Below are 26,065 nucleotides of genomic sequence, written 5' to 3' on the forward strand. Positions count from 1 at the left end.
TTCATTATATGAAATATGTAGCATAATCAAATTCCTCATATATCATCAGCTTCTTGACCATAAACATACCTCAGCAGCATAATACACATCGTCATCGTAAAAATAACATCATAACACCTCAGTCAACTCTCAAAATCGTCGTAGCTTCCTCCAATAGTTTCTAAACCTAAAAAAAATTCTCTGCTCATGTCAAAAGTGTCATCTACCTCAAATGTACTTTAAAATCATGCTCCCTTACCAAATACATCATTCAAAGCTCTCATAGTATCACAATGGTTCCGAAAAAATATGAACAGTTCACAAAGTACAGACAAAATGCAATTTCATAAGTGTGAAGTTATTCAACTGTGTAATTACGTAAACATCTGTCACTAATGCAGTAAAAAAATGTTTATCTCTCAGTTAAATGATCAGATAGCTGTGTAATTTGTGTGTTAGAGAAATATGGTACCGATGTGTAAAGTTGTATAAGCAAATACCATATTAGCTAGGGCTCCTTGTGCGTGCCAAACACATGGTACACAAAGTAGGCGTGTACCCCCCTGAGGATTAATGTATAATACCCTCAGGTGATACAGATTACAGCAATGGAATGAAATGTATGACAGAAAACCCTTGTATCATTGCACTTCAAAAATCTTTAAAAATAAATATTTTAAGTACAAAATCAATCACTCAAATACGTGTCCTGTAGCGCTAAATGTGCGTCTTGTTGCAACATAATCTCTGTGGAAGTCTCGTAGTTATCGTCCTCCGAAAGCTAAGTTCTGCAGAAGTCAATGTACTTACCTCATGATAAACAAAAGTGAAATGCTTTGTGTATAGATATCGTAGTTATTACGCTTATTGTTGTGATGAAGAAAGTACTGTACTGTAACGTATTGTTGTGCCACGAAAAAGGCTGTCTCATTGTTGCTATACCACAAAAGTTACTACTAAAACATGTTTTTTTTTCAGAAGAATTCAGAAAACTGTGCAGATATAAAACAGATACACCGCAAAAGCAACATTGTAAATTGTCACTCATTAGCAGCGTCGTGATAAAATCGTGTAGCTGTCACATAAACTAACCTCTGTGTCATCTGGTATCTCTCAGAAAGCACTTTAAATCCAGAATGTATTTTCAAATAAACCAAAATGTTGCATTAAAATCTCATTAACAGTACTGGTAAATGTTCTAAGTATGTGAGCCTTATAGTCGTTACGTAATCGTGCAACTAACAAGCAAGAATGTACAAATACAACACTGTGTCGTCTGTTCACTATAACAATACATTCGTAATTTCTGTTTAAAAATGTTCCTTAGGTTCTAGACTGGATGTTTAACTTCAAACATTGTTGCATGTTAACAGTTTCGTAAGTCTGACGAAGCATACTAGAAATGTAAAGTGAAAAGTTATATGGCAAAGACAAAGTTAAAAAGCAGATCATCTCTCAATAAACGGTTTTACGTGTGAAATGTGGTGCAGAATGCGGTATAAGTCGGTAAAGAATGCTAAAATTTGTCTCAAGGCTAGCGTCTTATGTTATTTTTCTCCCAGCCAGCTGGCGCACGCAGCTGCCTGCGGAGCGCGTCATTGTCTGTCCCTTTGTTGGCGCGCGTCGTTATTGGGATTAGGAGACCGAACTTCTACAAATTCGCCTTGCCGAGAGGGCCCAGCTCTGTTATAATCCCGCCAGTTCTGATGAAATTCAGGTCTGTCGTTACGATCATATCGTCTGTCGTCATGTCGGTAGATGTCATAGTTTCTTTCTTGTCGGTCATGTGGTGGAGAATTTCTCCCTGAATCGTAACTGCGCGCTGAACTGTTGCGTCTGAAGTTATTCTGTCTCCCCTGATAATAATTATTTTGGTTCCCATATTGTCTGTTTCTCTGGTAGTCTCTGTGATGGTCATTACTATGGAAATGCGATCTTTCTCTGTAATTATATTTACTCTGCCAACGGTTGTCATACGGGTGGTGTCTGTTTCGGTCACGATTTACGTTGAAAGAATAGCCTTGTCGCGTCCAGTTATTATTTCTTTCATCGCGGAATTGCGACGGATGTGATCTGTAATTGTTGTGCTCCTGCGTTCCGCGATTGTCAGTGTCAATTTCCAGTTCTTGTAACAGAACCTGAAAAGCTTCAATGTCGTCTTTGCAACGTCCTGCTAAAATAATATGCCGTAAATGTTCAGGTAATTTGATTAAGCAAATGCGGATGAGTTCTGAGGGGCTGTATGGGTTTGACAGGTACTGATTTTTGTGCAACATGTCTTCAAAATATTTCACAAGACTGGAGAATTCAGATTGTTCGAAATGTTTCATCATTATGATGCCATGTTTTACTCGGTCTTGTGTGGCTTGAGACCAATATGCTGAGAGGAAGGCATGGTAAAATTCTCCTTCACTGTGGCAATCGTGAATGACCGATCGCATTCTTACAGCTGGTTCATTCTCTAAGTAGCCACACATAAATTCTAATCTGTGTTCTAACGGCCAGTTGGGAGGAAAACAATGAGGGAATTGATGGAGCCATGCTTGTGGATGAATGTCGTTGGCAGAATTCTTAAATGTTTTAAATTTACGTGTAGTAATGAACAGCTTATAGTCAAAATCATCATGTCGGCGAGTCGCATAGCGGTCATTGTAACGTTGTGTCGGCGGTTCCATCTCAAAATTCGGAGTGCCTTGCCAATTTCTTTCATAATTTCCGAAGTGTCTTGTGTTATTATTTTGTGGTTGTTCCGTATTTCTATGTCCCTCTTCCCGTGTTGGAGCGCGAGTGTCCTCTGAAATACGTAATTCTTGTATTACCTGTGTCAGCTGATCTTGTACTTCGCGGATTTCTCTTTGGTGTTGCGTATTAATTTGATTCAGATTTTGTTTCAGTTTCCTAATTTGTTCGCTCTCTTCTGTGTCATTAAAGACTACCGGTTTTGTGTCATTCAGATTATCATCTACCTTCGTAGATAAGTTAGTGAACTGATCCGAAAGTTCGGCTACTTTCTCCGATAGTGAACACATTTCCTCAGTGTGTTTTTCTGAACCAAGTTTCAGAGTATCTACTGTGTCCTTTAAGTTTTCCTGAGTTTTTGCAAGTTGCGTAACCGAATCGGTAGATGCAACTGAGTCAAATTTAGCTTGCAAGGTCTCATGATTTTCGTGAACAGTAGTTTGCAGTTCTTTTATGGCTGCTTCGTGATTCTGTAGTGCATTTTCATGCCGCGAAAAAATAGGTTGGAAATGCTCACAAATTTGTGTTTTTACGTCATTACAGACTTTTTGACATTTCGATTCGATGTTATGTAACTCAGTAGTTAAATCTTCACGTGTTTGTTCAACCGTGGAGTCTAACTTTTGAAGATTTTGTTCCATTGTGTCTAACTTTTGAAGCATTTGCTGTGTTTGTCTCTGATTTTGTTCCATTGTGTCTATCTTTTGAAGCTTTTGTTGTGTTTGTCCCATTTGTTGTATTAATTGTAATAACAATGCACTGGTGACTGGAATATGTTCCTCAGTGCTTTTCGGCAGTGAATTTGCGCCGGAAACATTCACATTTTGACAAGCAGAAAATGTGTCTTGACTTATTTGAGAAAACGGTGAGGATCCAAAACCTGAATCTACAGTATTTGCGAGATCGTGTCGTGTCATTTCGGATTCCTGAGGCGAGCTATTGCCGACCGATCGATCGATAATACTTCCCTGTTCACCAATTGTTTCACTGCCTACGCCATTGTTTGCCGCCCGCTCCATTTCCCTATGCACAATTACCAAGTTACTATGTTGAACATTAGTTAATTCATTACACAGTGGCGCTAACACACTGCTTTCGTCTTCGCTGTCATTTCTCAGTTTACATTGGAGCCTAGTGTTACGTTTTTCACACGCCATTATTGTCACAATATTTCACACGACAACACAGAAAAACACAATTTTAAGAGCAAAAATAGGGGAACACATTAACATAGCACTGAAAATAATATCTAGTTAATTGCAGCTGCGAAATACTTGGTGCAAATCTACATGCATGCCACAACTGTTTTACTGTACAACAATGAAAGTCTGCAACTACACAGGAGATTTTCTCTACAATTACGTGCTAGCAATAAACAAAATCTACACTAATTACACAAACTACAAGGAAAAAATCAGAAGATTCCAGTGAGGTATCCTCGGCTAAGGGTCGACGTATGAAACGTCCCCTTTGAACAATTATTACACGACTGTGCTTAAACTGAAACACAATATTTTTTTTAGCGCAACGCAATCTGACTTTAAATAATCTCTACAAGAGAATGGCCCTGACTAACATTAACCTATACGTTTCACAAATCACTTACCTCACAAAAATCTTGGTTACTCGAGCTACTGCAATACAGCGAGCGCCACTACTGCCAGCTAAATAAAAGATTCAAACTATGGAAGGCACTAACTACTGATAGGGATAGTTAGCAAATGAAAGATATTAATAGAGAACAAACAATGTATTTACCTTGATATCATCATATATAAATATAGCAGTTCATGACAAATTTCAAAACTCCGCCATCTCTCTCCCCACATCCACCACTGCTGGCGGCTCACCTCCAACTGCGCAACGCTACGCGCTGTTCACAGCCAGCTGCCTAACACTACAATGGCGAGTATTACAACAATGCAAAGCAGCCACAGACTGCACACAGCACAGCCAGTGATTTTCATACAGAGGTGGCGTTACCAATAAAAAAAAAACCTAAACAGCCTACTTACAAATGTATAAAACCCACTGTGTTTTCTTTCTAATATCTTCTCAAAATTTAAGTGAAAATAATGTATAATTTGTTGTCTACGGGAAAATAAGTGTGTTTATGTCATTTAATCCGAACCATTCTAAGTTTTTCTGTATTTTTTGATTGTCCGAATAAACGAGGTTCCACTGTATTACAGCCGGCCGGAGTGTCCGTGCGGTTGTAGGCGCTACAGTATGGAAGGTTTAAGTAGTTCTAAGTTCTAGGGGACTGATGACCTCAGAAGTTGAGTCCCATAGTGCTCAGAGCCATTTGAACTGTATTCCACTGTATTACAGTATTAAAATTCTGACGTCACATCGACTGCTATGTAATATACTTATAAGCATGTCTTCTAATATGGAACACTTCTGATGAGAATGTAATGATAATTATGCTACACTTGTGATTTTGTGGTCGGTTAGATGCAGGTATTGCCTGGTGATGAACTGAAAATGATGCCTAGTCGTGCAATAAAGAATTGTCCGACTGCTATGTAGTATAATATAGCTTATACTTATACGCATGTCTGTTAATATAGAACACTTTTGATGAGAGTGTAATGATAATTATGCTACACTTGTGATTTTATGGTCGGTTAGATGCAGGTATCGCCTGGTGATAAACTGGAAATGATGCCTAGTCGTGCAATAAAGAGTTGTCACCGTCAACCGCGGTGAATATAATTTACGTCAATCATAAGTTACGTAATAGCTGTGAAGCACGAAATGCACAAAATATTTTCGCTTATTATCAATCCTCTCTGCACTTTTTACGACGCTCTTCAGGCAAATAAATGTATGAAATGTTTAGTCAAATTAGAATAAATACCGCAGCTACGACAGCGGAGGGTGATGAAGAAGGGACGAGAATAAGGTCTAGTTATAAGCGGCAGGTCGAATGAGGCGCCGTGACTTCGAGGTCGGCAAGCTGACATCGTTTGGGACAGTGTAGAGCTGACACCAAGCAACTCCATCCCGCATTCGATAACATAGTAACACAGAGGATGAAATGGCGGGCGGTAAACAACTGCCAGTCATCAAGGCCTGACTGCCAGGTTAGCGTCATCGTTACTTCCAGTTTATAAGCACTGCTGAAGACTGCGAGCTGTGCCTGAACACTGTACTGCTATTCGTTATTGAAATTACTGTATACCTCAATTCTTTTGCACAGGTGTTCGAGAACCTGGCGTCGAGTGCCGAAAGTCCTAGTATAAACATTATTTTGTTTGCAAAATGCATCTTGCCAGTTTAGTCTTCAAACTGTTTTGCTACTGGCAGTGTGATAATCTTCATTGGCTTTTGTAGACGGGCAGGAGACGAGCGTCGTTTTTACGGGCAGCCGCCTCCCCCAGGTCGCAGATTCCGGTGACCGGCGTACCGCTCGGCAAACGCCGTCTCCGCAGCCGGCGCCGTTTGTCGCTGGCCGCGACGGTTTGACAGGCCGGAAAACCGGCCCTGAAAAATTAAGATTAACGACCTGCGCGCGCCTACACCGTCGGGCGTTATCCAGCCGCCTGGAAAGCGCCGGACGGAATCCGGCGCTCCCTTCTGGCTCTCTTCGCTGCCCGTCCGCGGCACTTAGCTGCGAGGGAAAAAGTCCTGCTGCTGTAGAGAATCAGGAGCAGCGCCGCAATGGAGCAAGGAACGAGACAGAAGATGGCTGGAATAATCCCACCGAGTACAGAAGCTCTTTCTTTCCCCTTCACGAAGAAATCACAGCTGTAAAAGTAAAAGAAACATACTTAGCATAAGCAAGAAAAATAATTACAAACCGTCCAATTAAGACAACGTATCGTTTAAACACCGTACAATAATAAGGTTAAGAGAAGACATGAAATTAATGATAGGGAACGTGAATATAAGACTGAAACTTGATGGCAGGATTGGGTTGGTACAGTGTATCTGTTACGGATACCACATGCAAGATGTTACCAAACTGTTGTAAAATGCTGCTTCAGGGTTTGCTGTCCTAATCAAGCAAACGTGACAGCAGACGTCAAAGAAATTCGGGGACTCGCTTTTAGGATCGTAAGAGGTCTATGCAACCTTAACAAGAAACTGTAGAATACTATTTTTTTCAGTTTTATGTATTTATTTACTTTTGTAACCTGCAGTTGGAGGAGCTGGTCGTATTTCAAAGAAATTCCATAAATAATGAGTTAACTTTTAAATACGTAAGGTGAACTGCATTAAACGCCCAATATACTGCGGACCGATACATCGCGGATTCAGATACATTGCCGCGTAAAAATCTTCCTCCATTTGGCATGTAGCGTTTATGTAATATCATTTAACCCTGCAACCTTTAAGCCCTGAAAACAAAAACGTGAATGGATAACTTTAGCTAAACTCGGCCTTTGGTTTGTCTTATTATCGTTGATCAGGACAGTCGCTGGAATGAAATCTCAATAGACGTTTCACTGTTAACGCTGCGGCGCTCTCAACAGATTATTTGATATTTCGTAACTTTTTAAAATGTTTTACTTCTGATTTTATTTCAATGTAAATCGTGTAAAACATATAGTACAGGATAACTTTGGATTACGTGCTTGTCTGAATTATGCATGCATTAGGTCATCATTCCACAGCTCACTCCCGCTATACCGCGTTTGCGCAGTAACTAGAGAGTAAGAAATGTCTCTAGACAACTGCTTTACACCGTGAGTCCACTGTCTTACAATTTAGTTACTGAACTATGCTGAAAATGAACGTTTCCTTAAGTTACAAAAAGAAATGAAAACAACAGAAAAAGAGGGAAACAATGAAAATTAACGCGTTTCTGTGGTTATGTGTAGTGTGCTATGAATGTCAGTCAACAGCTACTACTAGTAATAAAACAATTTATTTTGCTGTACCAAAAACAAAATTACATTTCAGAACAGAGGGAGACAGAGGAGAAGTACTACCATCGCAGTTAAGTCTAAATAGTAATTTTTAACTACATGTACGCCAGCAGGCCCAGAAGTTTCTGATGCTGATGTCCACGTGGCATTTTGTATCGAGCCTTAAATTCTTGTTTCTTCTAAGGTAATGAATGTTTATTCACAGATTAAAAGAAGAAAGAAAGGAAACTGTACAGTACGTATTTTTTTCTTTGGACAGATTCAATGCGGTAACTTTGCACTTCACATCGTCGCTGGCATATTATACCCTACCCTCGTATTATAGCGCGTTTAGGAGTACCTATAGCACCAGGCGCACTGTTGTTATAATCAATAACAATAACTACTTTTTCATCTCAAAAAACACTGTTCGTAACTTTTAAGATGTGTGAAATTTATTTGTTTTACCGCCAGCCTATTGCCTTTCACCCGCGGCTTTCTTTGCTATCTACGTCTTTGCGTGCTGTGGCGTTTTCGTGTGAGAGACACACAAACAAATCGACGTACAGCATACAACTTAATGATTTCCTGTCACACTCCAGGCTCTGGAGTATTTTATTTATTGTTTATAAAACAAATAATCCATTTAATTTATTTAACATAATTTATAAAAAATAAATAAATAAAATACTCCAGAGCCATTTACTTCCACAGCACTAAACAGATGTGCAATATATTTTAAAATTATGAACACGAGGTATGCACCATTTGAAAATTCAAACGTCGTCGGGATGTCTACATAACTGGGTGGGTAAAATCAACGTTATGCCTTTCCCACTTGTTTGACGTTTTCCGCTCCTGTCCCATTCCCAGTCCATTACATCTACATACGTATTCCGCAAGCTACCGGATGGTGCGTGGCGGAGGGTACGCTGTGCCACTTATATTCATTTCCTTCAGTGTTCTACTCGCAAATAGAGCGAGACATGGGAATATTTCTATACGTCATTCTTGCATTCACAACGCCAGATTTTCACTTGCGGGCAAAACTGGAAGTAACTTTTTTCCAGCGTAAATCTTTTCCTCATCAACACATTAGAATATCTACCAAATTTGGCCGCCATATGATAATTACAAACCACTCTCGATCTCTGTGAGTAGCTGCATGATATTTATAACCATGCCGTACTTGTTGAAACTTGTTGCCTAAGAATAAAGATTTTTGCAGTTCTGTGGTGGTTATACATAAGAATGTGAACGTATTTCATTATTTTGAGGAACAATAAGCCGTCAAGGACTTGCCCAAGAAGGACGCCGTTCTTGGCTTAGGAGTCACTGTATAGTCTTGGAATCGACTGCACATTAAAATAAGTTCTGTGCTGTAGCTATATGGATAAACTATCATTGCTACTGGAATAAATAGACACAAACAAAGAATGATATCAGCGTCATGTCTGAGCCGGACAAAGAAATTTTCAACTTCCACGTAATGTGTGTTGCACTTGTTGAGGAGCCTGGCCCCAATAGGACTAGACCAGGGGTGTCCAACCCGCGGTCCGCTGGCCGCTTGCGACCCAAAAGAGATATCAGTGCGGTCCAAGAATAGAACACCTACCACGTGATCGAAAAAAAAATCCGTGTATGTAAAGTTATGATGAACTGAATATTTGCAATTTGAAACTCGTGCCTTACGATGCTGTTCTCTCATTAGTCCGTCCTGTTCTACCTTTCTCTCTGTCTCTCTCTGTCTCTCTCTCTCTCTCTCTCTCTCTCTCTCTGTCTCTCTGTCTCTCTTCCTCCCTGTCTCTCTCTGTTCTTAGCGGTAATTGTTAGTGTTAGGTACATTATGTGTGGCCCAAAAAATAATCGTCTTCTTCCAGTGTAGCCCAAGTAAGCTAAGAAATCGAACGCTCCTGGACTAGAGGCTACTGAGAAGACAGCAGAGCTGTTCCAACTTTTTTCAGTGTTTTATGAAACATACATAACCCACGGTCTGACACTTTTGAGTGGGTGTATTAAGACTAAGTCTGCTATTAGTTCTACAGAAGTCGTTTATTAATGCATGCACACTATCTATTAAATAAACAACATTGTGCCATATGTGAATAATCGGCCTCTTAGCCTCTCTGGAATCCTCCCAGAGAGTTGCCCGTCCCTAGCCACGTGGAGGCGGGCCGCTACAACTAGGTGAAACCACTCCGTTTATACCACTCTTTTATTCCCCCCCCCCCCCCACCACCACCACCGCCACCACCATACTGAGCTAACTACAACTACTACCTACTGCAAGTCAAAGACTTAAACAAACTTTGTATTTACATATTTACAATTGCGCATTAGATCTGAAGCGCTTTTACCCTCTCCCAAGGTAGGCTCGCTGGGCCTCCCTTGAGATTTTATGTACCAGTTTTGCGAAACTGCTGAACAATTCGCCATTCGTCAATATTTCATTGACATTCCTTGTTTGCAGAAGCTGTCTCAACTGAGACAGCCTGTTCGTTTACTGGACACTCAAACACTGTGTGTTCTGGCGATCCTTCGTGGGCACCGCAGTCACTCTCCGGTGTTGGCCTTTTCCCTATTTTATGCAGGTACGTGGGATAGGGACCGTGACCTGTAAGGAAGTGAACTTGGCCCTGTAAGGGCTTCATTATCTTGTTCTTTAGTCTTTTCCTTACTGTGGGTAGAAACCCGTGGACTCTACGGCCTGTGCTGGACCCATCCCATTCGTCCTGCCAAATGTCAAGCATTTTTTCTCGAATAGCTTTAACGCTTATCAGAGGACTGTCCATTATATTTTGCACCTCGTCGTTGTTCTGTTTGTGCAGCCAGTTCCAACTGCGTGACGTCAGCTCCCGCTGTACAGGCAGCAGCAGCAAGTTGTTCTCGTTGGTAGCAGCAGCTAGCAAGCGAGCCGACCGCGGGTTAAGCGGTGTCCTAGCTGGCGTTGGCAGGCGTCTGGTGGTAATAGCGCCGCTCCTGACAAAAGCTGCGCGGCGTTTTTGCGGCCCGGCAAGAAGCAACATTAATAACAGCCGCCTTTACGGCGCGCAAAGTGTTTTTCGCAGGGCCCGGGTCCGGAGCCGCCACCGCTTAATTAAGCCGCTGCAGAGCGGCCATTTAAAAACCTTTAGCGCTGCCGCTCGCCTCGCCGAGCCTCACCTCGCCTTCTTTCCTCCCCCACTACGTTAATTGATGATATTTTAATGGCACTAATTAGCATGTCTAAATATGCGGCAGCCAATTAGGCCTGGCCGGCGCCCATTGTCTGCGGGATTACGTGGCGGACAATGCGCCAACATATTTAATTAGTCCGGCCGTTGTGTACGCCGAAACAATGCGCCGGCACGGTGCTGGGGGCGCCCGCTGCTTCCCGTACCTCCCCCCCACCTCCGGCCTCCACCCCCCCCCCCAACCCGTAGATCGCTTTGCAGACACCTGCACCGCCGGCCATCCGAGAAAGAGCTCCGCCTTATTGTCTTCACTTTCTTCCTTTCGCTTGCAGAATCCTCCTGTGCTAGTTGTCAGCAGCACGCGATCACCGCAAGGCGAAACTAGACGCCACTTACAAATAATATGCTGTCGCCGTCCTTGCTTTCTCATGGTGTCTCGATACTGCGGCCTCTCGAATCTTTGCTTCTGAAGTTTTCTACGGCAGCCTTTAGCGTTCATCGTATTATTGTTTCATATTTAGGAATTTCTCTCTCTCTCTCTCTCTCTCTCTCTCTCTCTCTCTCTCTCCAGACACTCTGGGATGATGATGGCATTGAAACAGAGGATGACACGCGTAAAGCTGAAATACTAAACACCTTTTTCCAAAGCTGTTTCACAGAGGAAGACAGCACTGCAGTGCCTTCTCTAAATCCTCGCACAAACGAAAAAATGGCTGACATCGAAATTAGTGTCCAAGGAATATAAAAGCAACTGAAATCACTCAACAGAGGAAAGTCCACTGGACCTGACGGGATACCAGTTCGATTCTACACAGAGTACGCGAAAGACCTTGCCCCCCTTCTAACAGCCGTGTACCGCAAGTCTCTAGAGGAACAGAAGGTTCCAAATGATTGGAAAAGAGCACAGGTAGTCCCAGACTTCAAGGAGTGTCGTCTAGCAGATGTGCAAAACTGTAGACCTGTATCTCTGACATCGATCTGTTATAGAATTTTAGAACATGTTTTTTGATCGCGTATCATGTCATTTCTGGAAACCCAGAATCTATTCTGTAGGAATCAACATGGATTCCGGAAACAGCGATCGTGTGAGACCCAACTCGCTTTATTTGTTCATGAGACCCAGAAAATATTAGATACAGGCTACCAGGTAGATGCCATTTTCCTTGACTTCCGGAAGGCGTTCGATGCAGTTCCGCACTGTCGCCTGATAAACAAAGTAAGAGCCTACGGAATATCAGACCAGCTGTGTGGCTGGATTGAAGAGTTTTTAGCAAACAGAACACAGCATGTTGTTCTCAATGGAGAGACGTCTACAGACGTTAAAGTAACCTCTGGCGTGCCACAGGGGAGTGTTATGGGACCATTGCTTTTCACAATATATATAGATGACCTAGTAGATAGTGTTGGAAGTTCCATGCGGCTTTTCGCGGATGATGCTGTAGGCTACAGAGAAGTTGCAGCATTAGAAAATTGCAGCGAAAGGCAGGAAGATCTGCAGCGGATAGGCACTTGGTGCAGGGAGTGGCAAATGACCCTTAACATAGACAAATGTAATGTATTGCGAATACATAGAAAGAAGGATCCTTTATTCTATGATTATATGATAGCGGAACAAACACTGGTAGCAGTTACTTCTGTAAAATACCTAGGAGTATGCGTGCGGAGCGATTTGAAGTGGAATGATCATATAAAATTAATTGTTGGTAAGGTGGGTACAAGGTTGACATTTATTGGGAGAGTCCTTTGAAAAGTAGTCCGTCAACAAAGGAGGTGGCTTACAAAACACTCGTTCGACCTATACTTGAGTATTGCTCATCAGTGTGGGATCCGTACCAGATCGGGTTGACGGAGGAGATAGAGAAGATCCAAAGAAGAGCGGCGCGTTTCGTCACAGGGTTATTTGGTAAGCGTGATAGCGTTACGGAGATGTTTAGCAAACTCAAGTGGCAGACTCTGCAAGAGAGGCGCTCTGCATCGCGGTGTAGCTTGCTGTCCATGTTTTGAGAGGGTGCGTTTCTGGATGAGGTATCGAATATTGCTTCCCCCTACTTATACCTCCCGAGGAGATCACGAATGTAAAATTAGAGAGATGCGAGCGCGCACGGAGGCTTTCCGACAGTCGTTCTTCCCGCGAAGCATACGCGACTGGAACAGGAAAGGGAGGTAATGACAGTGGCACGTAAAGTGCTCTCCGCCACACACCGTTGGGTGGCTTGCGCAGTATAAATTTAGATGTAGATGTAGATGAAATTGGTTATTAAAAAGCGTTGCCATAAAATGACGCAGAATTCTCAGTGAAACTCACAACTGACTTCTCTCTTATTCTGGAATGTTAGTTCTTTGCCAGGCCCATTAACAATAAAGTAGTCGTTCGGCTTAGACGGTCTTTTTGTTATAGACCACCCCGACCCCTAGGAATGTTCACCACAACGCAAAATTGCTATCATAATAAGTACCGGATAAGCATGTTGTTTATAATAATAGTTGGCATTTCTCCTCCGTAATTAAGAGCTGTACTGTTACCTCTCAGAAAGGATTAGTTGCCAACCAGGATTCATAGGATGCGTTCTGCGATGTTGTCCCACACGTACACTCACTAGTACGGTTCCATTTACCCTGTAGCAGACTGAAAGCTATTGGAACTTAGCGATAAGGGCAGAGGCGTAAAGAGCCAAGAGCCGTGATAAAAGTCTGGACGGGTACCGGTGAATATGGTGCACTGTTTCTGTTTTGTCTGCAACGGTTCGCGCATTTTTGCAGGGGTTTGTCGGTGTTCAGGTTGTTCTCTTTGTTGTCGGTTATCAACGATGACTCATTTGCCTATGACAAGGGCATCGTTCCTGTAACATGCCAATATCGTCATCAAAAAGAGTAATTTATGAAGTCTGCCAGTAGTTGATTTGTGGGTTCGGTCTTTGTCTCATCACCTTCTCCGAGCCAGCTATGTTCGTGCAGTCTAAGTAACTGGCACTTACAGACAGACAAAGGCTCACCAAATTCTTGTGTACAGAGATCTTAGATGTGAAATTGTCGTAGGTAGTTAACTATGAAAAAAGTATTTTTGCCTACGAAACAAATATCTTTTTACGGTAGATACCTGCATTAAGAATGCTTGGAGTTCCTGTACATTCGTGTGATACAAATTTCTTGGGAACCTTCACGAAGTGCTTGAGGAGGAATTCATTGTATAAATGTGCGGCGCTTATGTGTTCGTGGAGCACTCCTTCTGAAAGGTAAATGTGAACTAAGTTTCTCTTTCAGTTACAGGACATCTGCAAATTAATGTGGACTCCGAACGGCTGTGGCGCTTTTCACATACAAAAATAGTTGTCAGAGGTAAGAGAGCGGATAAGTGACAGAATAAATCAGAATCTCCGAATACATAAGAATACGAAAGCAATTTTAAAAAAGTCCGTTCGAAGCAAGAAGAAATACTTTGAAGAATGTACACCATCCGATGGCCAGCATCCAAGGACAGCGAGGACAATTTGAGATATACTTTCTATTACAGACTGAATGCTGACTCTATCCATAAATTTTCTGAACTGAAGCAGGGTCGTTTGTCATTGTTTTGATGTAAGAAGCCCTTGGTATATTGTTTTGATGCAAGAAGCCCATGGTATCTAGTGGCTCGTTACAGAGTAATTCGGTTTGTTATCCCATTTATCTTCCCACCGAGAGAACTGGCGCAAAGACTGAGATGCTTCTGTTTCCTAACGGGGAATGTTCAGAAGGTCGATCGCTATTAACAGGCCGTGTTTTACAACAGCGAATCGTGCATTTTCTTATGCGCCGAGGAATCTTAAAGAGATTGGCATACAGTACTGTGGACTGGAACCTCTTGAATTAGAGTGATTAACAAAAAAAGGGCATTTTCAGAAGAAACGTGACGAAGAGGAGCCTTGGACCAGCTCTGGAGAAGGATAGCGAAGACAAATAATTACAAATATCTTGCAACAAAGACAGGCCTAGTGGCCGGTAATGTCACAGCTGCAATAGATTTTTGTTTTTTCCATCAGTCTTCTGAATAGTTCGATGTGGACCCCCACGACTTCCTCTCCTGTGCCGACCTCTTGTACGGAGGCGAAAGTTTCTTGAAAAGAGATTATAAGATGAACGGCAACAACGGTAAAACGTGGGTAATGTAATAGTCGAATGAAATCGAGCGATGCTGAGGGAATTAGATTAGGAACTGAATGGTTCAAATGGCTCTGAGCACTATGGGACTTAACATCTGAGGTCATCAGTCCCCTAGAACTTAGAACTACTTAAACCTAACCAACCTAAGGACATCACACACATCCATGCCCGAGGCAGGATTCGAACCTGCGACCGTAGCAGTCGCGCGGTTCCGGACTACAGCGCCTATAACCACATGGCCACCGCGGCCGGCGATTAGGAACTGAGACACTAAAAGTAGTGGAAGAGTTTTGATATTTGGGCAGCAATATAATTTATGACGGACGAAGTGGAAAGGATGTAATATGCAGACTGGCTATAGCAAGGAAAGCATTTCCGAAAAAGAGGAATTTGACAGCATCTTATTTAAATTTAAGTTTTAGAAGGTGTTCTGAAGTTGTTTGTCTGGAGTGAAGTTTCTTGCGGAAAGGGAACTGGATGATAAGCAGTTCACACAAGAAAAGAAAAGAAGCGTCCGAAATCTGGTGTTATAGAAGAAAGTTAGGGATACCATGGGCAGATCGCGTAACTAATGAGGAGATACTGAATCCAACTGGAGAGAAGAAATTTATCAAATGAAAATATATAGTTCCACAGACCTTTACAAGTCTCATATACCTATAATGTATATATTCAGACGGAAGCGACGAATGGAAATTTGTTCCAAGACCAAGATCTTATGCTCACTAGGTAGATGCGCTATCTTCTACGTCACTGTGGCACAGTGGTTTTCGATTTTAGGGGGAATACCAAGTGGGCTAAGGCATGACTGGGGATCTGGCTTGAGCAGGGAGGTGTGCTAGGGCAGTTCATGCAGTTGTTCAAAGCCACAGTGCCAGGGTGACGTATTGGTTAGCGCATCTGCCTAATGAGCAGGAGGCTTGGGTTCGAATCCTGGGCGCGCCACAAATTTTCATTCGTTGCTTTAGTCTGCATATATAAATGAAATACGTTTTTGGCACAAATTTAGTAAAGGAGGATTCGGTTTATAGGACACATTCTGAGGCATTAAGAAATTGTCATTTTCGTATTGGGGGAAAGAGTGGAGGCTAAAAATTGTAGGAGAAGTTCAAGAGATGAATACAGTAAGCAGATTCAAATGGATGTAGGTAGCAGTAGTAATTCGAAGATGAATATTAAATGAAATTGGACAGGATAGATTATCGTAGAGAGCTGCATCGAAGCAGCTTTTGGACTGAAGGCCAAACAATAACATATTGTAATCTCTTAGAACAGAAAAAAACAGTCTTGTGATTTTAATCTGTATCTTCCCCTGTGTCAGTCGTCCTACACAGTTATATCCCATTGCTGCTTTCTCTAGCGCCACGGTGTTTACTTGCTGATGTAACACATGTATCATAATTTCCCTTCTTCTAGTCAGTGTCTTCCATGCATTCCGTTCCTCTGCGAGTATGCGGAGGGCCTCCTCATTTCTTTAGTCGACATAATTTCGGTTCCTTCTGTAACTGCGCCGCTCAACTGCTTCGATCGTCTCCCTTTTCCTGCATCCATGATTGATTTCCATAGATCCCTGTGCTTCAGATGTAGACTATGACATTTCTTCCTCACACTGAGGCCTGCATTTGATCCTAGTAGGCCTTGTCGAGCGATGCCCTGTTTGCCTGTGCTAGTCTGTTTCAGTTCCTCCAGTTAGTCTACTAAGTGGTCCCAGTTTTGGTGTTAAGCTTAACGCTAATTACATTTTTGCTACACTTTGTTAATCTCGTATTTCTTTGGTACTGTCTACATTCAGTGCTCAGGAGACTGCAAATTCCTTACAGCCAGCTAATCTCAGAAAATATTACGTTCTATTTGCTTTTGATAATTCATTGTAGACAATATTTAAGTTGTATCCTGGTACGATTTAATATAGAATTAGCAAAGGACTTATTCGACGTATAACAAGAACAAAAAGAATGAACAAAAAGATAATGGAACACAGGATACATGGTGGTAGCATACTATAAAAATCCTACTGGTAACACAATAAGAAATGATAAATCGCCGTTGGTACACATTTGGGATACTACCAATTCAGTCCACATTAATGACTATATGTCTACATTAACAATAAAACGTTCTTTGTATGTCCTGTGAGAATGGTTTCAAAAGCTGCGGATAAAGAATTGAATATTTTTTGTAAGTCTCTGAGTACCACCCAGACAGAAAAGGAGAACAGTTTACAAGAACCAGAGTTGTGTAATACAGCCACACGTATAGATACACCAAAATTCAGACAGGTACTAAAAGGAGGTACATAGTGACACATATTTAAAGCCTGAATTCTGCAGAGTAGTTCATGATGACGTAGTTAGTTTGGCTTTGGTCTTCTCCTGGCATTCTAAGTTCTAGGAGCATTAGATTAGCAGCGTAGGGAGCTATTTCTTAATGTTGGCACTTTTGACGAATTTTTAGGGTAGCTTATACGTCGCTGTGTCGTTGGATGCTGAAAAGGTTTGGAGGCTGTTAGAAAAGTGATGACGAAAAGGCTGACGTTTGTGTCATGCGTGTTCCGAGCACACTGTAGAAATATTTGGTTTCTTCTCCTTCTCCGCAAACATATAAAGGTGTGGCACTTAGATTGAGCCAATAGAGGTGTTTGTTGAACTTCCAATCATTAAATTTCAGCCATGCTATAACGGTCATGAATATCGTTGATGTTTGTACCGTATTACACCACGGTACTCTTGGAATCGTGGAATGAACTAGTGCGTAGTGATTGCCTTTGGTTTCGATGTCAACGGCCATTCATCTTGCCAGTCCGAGGACAACCGCTTTCTGAGCTTGGGTATCATATCTGTGAGAGGGAGTTCATCATGTTAATAGCTCCATGCGGAGATCACTGCTTTGCTAGGGCAGCTACTTGTTCATTTCCAGATACCTCAGAGTGGCGTTTCATCCATACCATCACGATGTCGAAACAGTTCCTGTGCACCCGAAACACAACGTTGACGATTGCTGCTACTATGGGGTTACTACAATATACGATGGTTTCTAATCAGTTGTAGAGCTGCCATAGTATGAGAGAGGATGACTATTGTGTCTGCTGTGGACGAATAGTAAAGCACTCCGTCGTCAGTCCACGAGTAGCCTACCGGGCCCATCCGACCTCCCTGTCATACTCACAAGGGGAAGGCCTCAGACACGGCCAACCGATGCGGCTCAAATTTGGCAGGTCGCTTGTGTACCACCTAAAACGAAGGAATCTAAGATATTTTGGGTCAACACCCCCGCGTTTTTGAGAAAATCATCCCTAAAGGTTATGACGAGCAATCGACTCAAAAATGGCGGGATCGATAGATAATTGTAAATAGAGCATTTTTCATCATCATGTATGGGATCCGAAAACGCATACTTTTCCAGAAATCGAGGTAAGAAACTTTTACAGCTGCCGCTTCTGTACCCACAGGGTAAACGCTTTTCGCCGACAGCACGGGTAGCGCAATGGGCCGGCACGGTAGCTCAGCCTGTTCGGTCAGAGAGCCGGTTGGCCTCTGTAATAAAAAAAACTGAGTGGAACGATCAACAAACGAATTTGAACGGATGTCATGTGACGTCCGCAACGACCAAACACAACGATAAAAAAAAAAGGTAAACGACCAAGGTAACTGGCTGGGCATCGGAGAACCCGGGTTCAAATTTCGAAGAGACCTAGCGGATGTTGTTCTTTTCGTTTTTATTTTTCCATATCTCAATTGATAGGGATAGGAGAGTTAATAAGGTAAGTAAATCAATAAGGAATGATAATAATAAGGTAGGCAAATAAATTTCTCAAACCTCTTGGGGTAGTAAACAGCTAAAATGTTACTCCAGGTCACTTTACAATGGCTCTTCAAGTCACTGTTACGTGTCCTTACTTATCTTCGAGCAACTAGACGGATGGTAAATGTCATATAAGTATTCGAAACAAATATACTCATGGCACCAAGAACATCTAATGAATGCAATCTTTCGACAGCTACACTGTTCCTTCCGAAGAGTCGGCGGAAAACAAACTTGATTTACATTTAAAAATATGTCTTTTTCGGGAATTAATTTTGATGAGTACCACACATACGACATCATTGCCTGAAAAATCGGTGTTGAAAGTTGGTTATGAATTATGCTGTGAATAGTTATTGCATCCGTGCGGTTGTGCAATTCCCGCTGGGTTTCCAGAACCACACTGCAATTCTGAAGCCTGGAAATAAAGTTTTTAACCTGGTGATAGAAATAAACATCACATGGCTGGCACACAGGTGTGCAGTTTGGCGGTATTACTTTTACTGTGCATGTCGGCTGACCGTCCCTATCTATAAACATTGTGTCATACATTGTAGTATTAATTTGTCCACTCCAGGAATCCAATGCTAGACAAAACTTGTTATCAGCAACGTATGGTTTTAAAACATTCTCAAGAAATGTTCTGTAAATCGCATTCGTCAGTTTCCCGGATTTGGAGCAGGTAATGTAAACATTTTTCAACGAGTCGGTTAAACGATTGTCCTCTTCTATAACCCGAGAACCAAATGTATCATTCGTTTCTTGTAAACACACGAAAACCTTAGGCAAGACTTTTCCAGAGGCTGTGATGGCATATTGCGCCGTGTACGAATGTGTTAGTTTGTTTTTGCTACCAACTGCGACAAGGGTTCGTTTTTCTCCCTTATGCGATAACGTGCGTCGAATGTTCACCCGATACTCGCATCCTGTTTGATAAGTGTTTGTCACGTAATCACTACTAAAACCGGTCATAAGTGACGCACTTTGCTGAAAAGAGCCGCCACTTTGTGCATATCTTCTACATTTTGTTCCTCCTTATGAGGGACATATTTAGTGACGTGCCGTTGACGAATTTTATACTCCGATTTGAAATTTCTTGCCCAAGATAATGATGCATCAAACGTAAAATCCTTGTTGGACGTATATTGAACGCTGCACCTGCAGCCCACTCCTGGAGTATCCTCGTTGTTACATTCTCGTTACGACGACGAGATTCGACAAATGGGTCGTATGTCCAGTTATTTATGGCCTGGTATTTGTCGTATCTTGTCCCTCCTTTAACGATATCACTTTCCCACAATTTCAAGTCCTTCTTCCTTTTCAGGGCTGTTGTTGCTCCGTTCTTTTGCAGTGTTTGTAAGTTCCAATTTGGCGGCAGTTGTAAAAGTTTCTTTCCTCGATTCCTGGAAAAGTTTGCGTTTGCGGACCCCATACCAGATTATGAAAAATGCTCTATTTACAATTACCTATCGATCACTCCAGTTTTAAGTCGATTGCTCGTCATAAACTTTAGGGGTGATTTTCTCAAAATTGCGAGGGTGTTGACCCAAAATATCTTAGAGTCCTTCGTTTTAGGTTGTACACAAGCGACCTGCCAAATTTCAGCCGAATCGGTTGGCCGTGTCTGAGGCCTTCCCCTTGTCAGTGGAGGATGGGGGCCCGCATCTCGTGGTCGTGCGGTAGCGTTCTCGCTTCCCACGCCCGGGTTCCCGGGTTCGATTCCCGGCGGGGTCAGGGATTTTCTCTGCCTCGTGATGGCTGGGTGTTGTGTGCTGTCCTTAGGTTAGTTAGGTTTAAGTAGTTCTAAGTCCTAGGGGACTGATGACCATAGATGTTAAGTCCCATAGTGCTCAGAGCCATTTTGGAGGATGGGGACAGGAGGGGCGTGGGCTCAGCACACCGCTCTCCCGGTCGTTATGATGGTATTCTTGACCGAAGCCGCTACTATTCGGTCGAGTAGCTCCTCAGTTGGCATCACGAAGCTGAGTGCACCCCGAAAAATGGCAACAGCGCATGGCGGCCTGGATGGTGACCCATCCAAGTGCCGACCACGCCCGACAGCGCTTAACTTCGGTGATCTCACGGGAACCGGTGTATCCACTGCGACAAGGCCGTTGCCCGTGGACGAATAGTAGGGTTTCTAAACTGGCGATAAGAGTGGCTTCATAACAGTGAAGGGTAAATCTAGCTTATATATGTCTCGTTTGCTTCGGGTTACCCAGCAAGCACTGCCAGCAACTTCACCAGACCTGGAAACATCTGTGTACAACACGCACGCAACATGATTGTGAGACAGGGATTCCCACTGCCATTGCGTTAGTTGGGTCCTGGTTTTGACATGATAAACTGGACCTGGCTTCAGTCTGTAGAGTCGACGTTTCATATGGGTTGTTGTAGTGCGGTATAAGACGACTTCTTCACACCTTGTGCCTTAATGCTTGCATCTCCAGATGTTCAGCCGCGACGGGTGGAAGTTGCTAATGTATTCAATATCTTCCGCACACACAGTAGGATGTTAACTGCCCGCTCAGAACTTCAATTCCTCTTTCTAACATTATTTTTATTTTCTTCATCGCTTCTTCATATACGTGTTGAACAGCGAAGGAAGAACAATGCATCCCTGACTTACTCCCTTCTTGAACTAATAGCTTCTGACTTGGTCTTCTGGTCATATTCGAGGAGTACTATAAAAAACTTTCTTCTTGCCTGACAAAGACTTGTTAAGATGAGTTGGGAAACGATCTAAACAAGCTTGGCATCTCGACGTACTGAAAGAAGAGGGCCCTAGATCGAAGGAAGAGGAAGCAACTCGTTAAGGCAACGCTTGGTCTTCAACGCCAGGAATCACTGGATGGTAGTCGGTGATAAAACACAATTAGTTTGTTACGAAGGCGTGACTAGTGCTCTAATAAGGTTACGTTCTGGAAAATTATTGCCCAGGTGTTTGATGCTGTTTCCGTACGCGATTTCGTGGGCCTAATTTGTGTCATTCGTTTTTCCGCTCCATTATGTCTGCCTGCTCCATTGTAGCTCCGGCCCCCGGAATGCTTTATAAGGGGGGAGTGACTAAACAAAACGAGGTCACAGATTGAGGCCGCTAACAAATTGCTTGTTTCTGCGCCGACAGCAATCAAATAAAAAAGGCGCGAAGCAGATTTCCCTACGCAGTGACAACTCAGTTAGCCGCAGACGGCGGGCCGCGCCACGCCGGGTAATGGATCGAGAGGATTTCCCCCGCCCGCCCCTAATGATGCTCGGCGAGACATTAGGAGCGATAAAAAGCGCGCGAGGCTGGCCGAGGTGTCAGCTAATCTGAATAATCGAGCGCCGGCCGGGGAGATTGGCCCGCGGTAAACAGGCGGCGCCGCGGTGGGACGCCTAATTGCGGACGCCCGTCACGGCGCCCGGCGTCAATTATCGCGGCCCGGCCGGCCCCGGCGTGCGTCGCGACGCCGCGCCACGTGCAAATTTGCCGCGCCGTGATTACCTAGCGGCGAGGTAAACACCGCTCTCTGCCCGCTCCCAACCCCGACGCCATCACCTCGCATCGCCATCTCCCAGCTGGCCGGCCACTAGCCCCGAGTCCGTGAAATGTATCCGCAGTTCGCATATGGACAACCGTCAGCTGTAGAATGGAATGACGACAACGAAAATTTGTGCCTGACCGGGACTCGCACCAGTATTTCCCGCTTTTCGCGAGCGGTCGCCTTACCATTTGGCTACCCGAGCATAACTCACCGCCAGACCCAAACTTCTGTTCATCGTCAAGCAGGTGTCGACGTTTATAACGTTCGCCTGTACGTAAATGTACAGGGTGATTATAATTAAACTTTCAAACCCTGTTAAAGTAACACCACTGATCAGAATGACGTCACATTGCAGTGGAATATTATCGGAAAACGGAGAAAACGTATGGCACAAGAAACAAAATAGTGTGAAAATTGATCAATAGACGGCGCTGTGTGTGTCAGAACACGTAAATGAAAACACCTGTCATGCGCGCGACCCATTGAAATTGGTATAAACACGCCGGGTACACGGCTTTTCCTCCTTCCGCGTCTGCGACGTTCGCTATGACTGTAGATTTGAAATTTGTGGTAAGTTCCTATGGGACCAAACTGCTGAGGTTCAAAAATGGCTCTCAGCACTATGGGACTTAACATCTGAGGTCATCAGTCCCCTAGAACTTAGAACTGCTTAAATCTAACTAACCTAAGGGCATCACACTCATCCATGCCCGAGGCAGGATTCGAACCTGCGACCGTAGCGGTCGCACGGTTCCAGACTGAAGCGCCTAGAACCGCTCGGCCACACCGACCGGCAAACTGCTTAAGTCATTGGGCTCTAGGCTTACGCACTACTTAATCTGACTTAAACCAACTTACGCTAAGGATAACACGTAAACCTATGCGCGCGGGAGGACTCGAACTTCCGACGGGTGGAGCCGCGCGAACCGTGGCAAAGCGGCCTTGACCTCGCGGCGTTATGACTGTCTCAATGCAGGATCGCGCTCTGCTTGTAAAGCTGTATTACAAGAAGGATGACTGCGCACAGTCGCTCTGCTGAACTTCTGGACACTGAAGGGTTTGAAAAAAGCCATTGGTCCGTTGACTGCAGTAGGTCTGGAGAAAATGATTCGTAAAAGGACAGGGTTCTTTTGGTGTGCAACCTGGTAGAGCGAGGAAACGAATTGATTCGACGTCAGTGGAAGCAGTGGTCACAGCAACGCAGGAGGAGACGAGTGGTGGTGTGCAAAAATGTAGTGCACGGAGAAATGCCCGAACATTGGACATACCCGTGAGCACGGTGCGTAAAATCGTACGAAACATCCTTCTTTGCTACCCATTCAAAATTACCCGTGTGCACGAGTTGCTTCCTGTTGACCTGCCAAGAGAGACCTTTGCTTTAGAATTTCTTGCTCGCATGGAAGTGGACAACGATTGGCTGTGGAAGATTTTGCGGACAGACGAAGCCCACTTCCATGTGACAGAATATGTCAATACACAGAACTGCCGAATTTGGGCAACGGAAAATCCACCACTACCACTTCATCCTGGAAAGGTCACTATGTGGTGCGGGCTTCCGGCATCATTTATCACAGGGCTATAGTTAGGAGCTTCCGGTCCTGTTACCTGTACCGTCACTGGTAACCGCTGTGAGTGTCTTTTGCACAACAACGTCATTCCAGCTCTCCAACAGCGTGAATGTATGGATGGGATAATTTCTATGCAAGATGGCGCACATCCGCACATTGCAAATCTAGTTAAGCAGGTGCCGAGGCGCCATTTCGGAAATAATAGAATTATGAGCCGCTATTTCCCTACAGCCTGGACGTCCCGATCACCTGATCTTTCTCCGTGCGACTTCTGGCTGCGGGGGTATCTGAAACATTTTGTGTTCATTGTTCCGATTGCAAACTTAGCTGCATTGAAGGCACGCGCTGCGCAACACATTCTGAACGTGACCCCGAAAACACTTCGATCAGTTGTGGAACGTGCAGATTCTCGATTTCAGCTTGTTGCTGACAACGGTGGACAGCATATTGAACATGTTTTGCGCCAGTCACACGGAAATTAATAATCCGATTTGATTCTGATTCATGCTTTTTATGCAGTTTTTGGCCTCAGGACAATTACAAACTGATATGATTGATGCTTTTTATGCGGTTTTTGGCTTCAGGACAGTTAAAAACCAATTTTTCCCATCCGATGTAATGTGGCCTTGCCTTGTCGGATGGGCTTACGTAACTAACAGTATCACACCTGTACACCCATGCACACAGAGTCAAACCTACACGTTAGGCATTGCTGTGTAATTCATTTGTCATTTGTAGTCAACCACTATTAAATTATGATACTTACAGCGACATCTGTTGCTACATTTTGTAACTCTTTATTTTTCTTCTGCCATACGTTTTCCCCCTTCTCCGATAATATTTCTTTGCAATTTGACGTCATTGTGACCACTGTTGTTATCTCTGCAGCGGTTTGAAATTTTAATGATAATCACCCTGTATATAATGGATGTACGAGTGCAAGCTATAGACAAATGGTTGACGACATGTGGAAGTTTGGCTCTGGCGGTTAGTCAAACTCGGCGACCGCTCGAGAAAAGCGGAAAATGCAGGTTCGAATGACGGACCGGCACAAATTTTCACTGTCGTCACTCCATTATACAGCTGACGGTATTCCAAATTCGCAACTGCGAATACACTTCGTTTATTTCATGACGGCTATAGTCGCCAAAGTACCTGCCCCTTCGGATATGCATGCGTGTCCGAAGGAGCATTGCATCGAAATTCGGAATAACACAGGCACTGCAGTATCGAGTCTGTCGGCGCAGGGAACTGCACTGGTTCACGCAAATTACAGAATGGTAAAGAAACGTAACCACAATTACCTCTACATCTGCACTACCTGATCAAAAGTACCCAGACGCCCGTATGTAATACGCAATTGACCACTAGATTCACGAGAGGCAGACCCTATAGCACAAAAGGAAGTGGAGAGTATTGTGTTGCCAGTGAGAAGCATTAACAGAAGAGCTGGTCAGCCAGGAGAGTTCAGTGACTTCGAACTTGGAGTAGTCAGTGGATGCCACCTGAGTAGAGTTATAAAACTACCGTAGGTAAGCGTAGAATATAATGCTAGCTTTGGTCAGTTAAAGTCGTACCCGCGTTACGTCTATGTTATTTGTGTTGCATACCTGTCGGGCATTGCCTCATAACGCTTGCTTTCTTTGCATAAACAGTCAATGTCTTACTATATTCCCCTAAAACCTGGAAGCAGTGAACCGTCCACTAACTGAGTATATATAAATGACTGGCTAACCTATGGAACATTTTCGCTCAAAATAGTTATATTCCTGTCCGTTATTTAAAAGTAAACACAATTTGTAGCAAAATTGAAATTGTCTATGTTTAATTCAGGCTTTATTCGAAAATTGTTGCTTTGTAACGTCAAAAATAGGGATATTGTAGTAAAAACAAAGAAAACAATATGTATTTAATATTTAGTGCTAGAAAGTGCAATTCTCTCCACTAATAGGCAAAAAATTGGAAAAAAATGCAAAACAAAAATATATCAAACATATCTACAATACGTCGTCGAACTTTTAACATATTTCTGTTATACATAAACAACTTTCGCATTTATCAAAAATAACAGAAAACACTTGCCCTTCATCATACTGAAGAGCGTTTATGCATGTAAACTGTACTTGCTTCAAAAGTAAATGCTTTGGTTACATAACGCACACCAGTTACGTTATCAACTACTTTTTATTACGTATAAAATTGAATTTGTATTCTGTAAGGATATAAAATACACAGTGGATTAGGCCGCGCGGAGTGGCCGTGAGGTTTGAGGCGTAATGTCA

The 26,065-nt window shown here is 43.2% G+C and overlaps 1 protein-coding gene and 1 pseudogene across 1 annotated transcript in view; one reads left to right on the forward strand and one right to left on the reverse strand.

The window, feature by feature from the left end:
- The window catches only part of LOC126260653 (uncharacterized), a 510,286-nt gene that overhangs the window by 453,699 nt on the left and 30,522 nt on the right, over positions 1-26,065 (forward strand). The gene's annotated exons all lie outside the window — the stretch shown is intronic.
- LOC126261354 (5S ribosomal RNA) lies at positions 20,690-20,807 on the reverse strand (annotated as a pseudogene).

The sequence above is a fragment of the Schistocerca nitens genome, chromosome 5 (genome assembly GCF_023898315.1).
Source record: "Schistocerca nitens isolate TAMUIC-IGC-003100 chromosome 5, iqSchNite1.1, whole genome shotgun sequence".
Taxonomy (NCBI): Eukaryota; Metazoa; Arthropoda; class Insecta; order Orthoptera; family Acrididae; genus Schistocerca; species Schistocerca nitens.